Here is a 3,199-nt window from a genome sequence, read left to right on the forward strand (position 1 = left end):
GCACCCTTAGCCCACAATGCATTATTCATTTGTACCTTTTTTTTGCTCGTAAAAAGGTACTTATTATTACCCAAAATAAAACACTGTTGTACTTCAATGGTGTATTTGACAAATTTGTCCCCCAGAAATAACAGAAATGTACCTCCCCAGTACCTTTATTACTGAGAGCGTAGGGTCCATCCGCGCAGCTGGATATTTCGCTGGGGGCGATTCGGGTTTAAGTGCGCCGTGCGATCAGCGGTGGTGCCCCCGTCTGGGAAGCGCTACCACAGGCCTGGAGTTACGAGCTCGGTTCTCACTAAACCGCATTAGCCACACTGCAGCGGAGAGTGCGCGCGCCAACCTTCTCTTCACACCCGCTATCGCGCTCATCTGATGAACTGAACTGAACTCAATCAGGAACAGAGGAGACGCGTTTTGTCGGCAGTCTAAACATCTCGCTTCCTCTTGCGGCCCGGATGCGTGGCTGTGCCTCTCTCTCTCTCTCTCTCTCTCTTTTTTCGGAACCACTTACCTCAGAATGGCATTTTAAACGCTCAGGGTATTCACCTGTCGCACAAGAGTGTGTCCAGAATTTGTTCTCTGCCCAGGCTTAAGAGGCCCTGGCAACAAAATGTACTAAAGCACCTTCAAACACAGTGGGTCTCTGAAAGATTCTGTTGTGCCAGGTAGACTTTTCTCAGATCAACTAAGCCGCTTACGAAAATTAAAACTTTCTTTTGATTTTTTTGTGATATTTTTTCCTTTCATTATTGTTTTTTTTTTAAGTCACCATATGATTTAAACCACTTTTAATCACTAGCAATTGGAGAGTAGCCAGTTTGATCCCCAGCCCTTGGGGTAAAAAGTAACAAAGAGTCCTTTCAGTAAGACACCTAACCCCTAATTGCTCCTGACCAGCTGGTAGGTGCCTTGCATGGCTGCCTTTAACTGCTGGTGTGTGTGTGTGTGTGTGTGTGTGTGTGTGTGTGAATGGCTGAAAGGCATTAATTATAAAGCACTTTGTGTAGTTGTAGTTACTGGAAAAAGGCTACATAAATGCAGCCAATTTACCATTTAAGTGTGCATTTAAGACTACATAATTATTACCTAGCCAGTTGTCAAGATGAGGCGCTCTATTTTACAAGCCAGGGGTCTGCAACTCTGGTCCTGAAGGGCCACAGGCTCAGCTGGTTTTCTTCGTTACTCTGCACTTAATTAATCTATTAGAGTAGTAGACAACACAATTAAGTCACTTCGTCTGGTTACTTGGGTCTGAGCTGGGTGCTGATTTTAAGGTGAAAATGAAAACCAGCTGAGCCTGAGGCCAGGGGTGCTGTGTTAGGATTTTGGTCAATTTCAGGAGCCCTGATAGGGGCCCTCAAAATATTTTCTGGGGTGGTTGGGGCCCAATGTGAGATCTTTTCTCGGGACCCAAAATCCCTGGTGGTGGCCCAGCCGGCGGCTCTCCAGGACCAGGGCTACAAGCTCAGTTCATCAGAAGGGAAACACCAGAACAAGAAAGTGGTTCTTTGCTCTCCCCTGCCCTCCTGTGGACATAAACCCTTATGGCAGCTTGAACTAAAACTGATGCAAAAATCTTTTTTTTTTTTAAACTCTTCTTACGTAAAGGCATACTAAGCAGGATTTTTGATTTGAAAATATTATAAAATAACTATGCTAAGGCACATCTATTATGCACTGGAAATCTCAGTCATTACACACTTTAGTCGAATTTGTGCACCTTTTGTCTGCATTTGTTATTCTAAAGTTTGTTTGAGATGTACTGTACGGAGTAGCTACCATGCAACGTTCCCATGCGCTAAGGCGTGCACTCGGTGTAAAGATCGTTATCTCTCTTTTTTTCCAATATCAAACTCTACACAAACTCTATACAAACTCTTTTTTGTACCTTGGCAATGGCTTACATTCAATATTAATCTCAACTTTTCAGTTTCGTATTCAGAAAGGATTTAGACAGGAAAGTCATTTCTAATCTAGTTCACTGTCCACAAAGCATGAATGGAACAACCAAAATTAGACATGTAATTATAAAATGTGACTTACTGACACTTTCATACAGGCATGGTACAATGATTCTTAACAATACTGAAATTGAACATTACACACATTTCACATCCATATTCAGAATGAGTTAATCAAGGCAGATTTCTTTCCATAGCTCTGCGGTTTAAGGTTAATTGGAAATGGGCTGCAGGAATATCTTATTGTCAGCTAAAAGGATTGAGATACTGAGGGCTGATGTATCACAAAGCCTCTCCCTGTAAGTGCATAATCAACTTCCACCCCGATCAAACTGTGCTGCATGGTAATCTTGGCATTACTCGTGCTTACATTCACATTGTAAGTAACTGGGGTGACATAGCTCAGGAGGTAAGACCGATTGGCTGGCAGTCGGAGGGTTGCCGGTTCAAACCCCGCCCTGGGCGTGTCGAAGTGTTCTTGAGCAAGACACCTAACCCCTAACTGCTCTAGCGAATGAGAGGCATCAATTGTAAAGTGCTTTGGATAAAAGCGCTATATAAATGCAGTCCATTTACCATTTACATTGCACACGTTAACAACTGCTTGGTTATTCCTAGAAGAAAGAAGAAAAAAATAATGTTATGTACCTTCAGGAATGACGCAGCTATTCATTACAATATTCAATAGAAAATTAAAAACCAATAGGTCATTTTTGGATTTGAAGGTCCCTATCGCCACCTACTGTCCTGCAGCGAGGATCATAACATTGCAGTTGTCTTCCTCTAGAGGTCTGCGCATAACCAAAGTGACGTGGCCATTATTAGTTATCTTATTACCTGCATGTAACGTTATTATCTGCAATGAGGCGAGAAATTAGGCAGGACCCTGTAAGTTAGCTAGTTGAAACCCACCGACAAAATGACGTGCGCCACGCCGGAGCTCTGATACCGTACGCACACTACCACGAGTTATTCTTCAGCTGAATGTCTCAACTTTACCCACACGATGTAAAGTCAAAAGGGTTCAACTCTGTATGGTCAAAATAGAGTCGACAGCTCATGCTCCCCACGGTTCGTAGGAGACTTAAAGGGACGGAACAAACTTTGATAACAATCTGAACCGGAAATAGTCGAAGGGATGGTTTTTACGAATGGATCTCGAACCATCAGCGCATATACAGCAACGCCGTAGATCTATTTTGGGCTATTTTTAACCACAGATGGTAACAATGTTT

This window comes from Anguilla anguilla, chromosome 3 (assembly GCF_013347855.1).
Source record: "Anguilla anguilla isolate fAngAng1 chromosome 3, fAngAng1.pri, whole genome shotgun sequence".
NCBI lineage: Eukaryota > Metazoa > Chordata > Actinopteri > Anguilliformes > Anguillidae > Anguilla > Anguilla anguilla.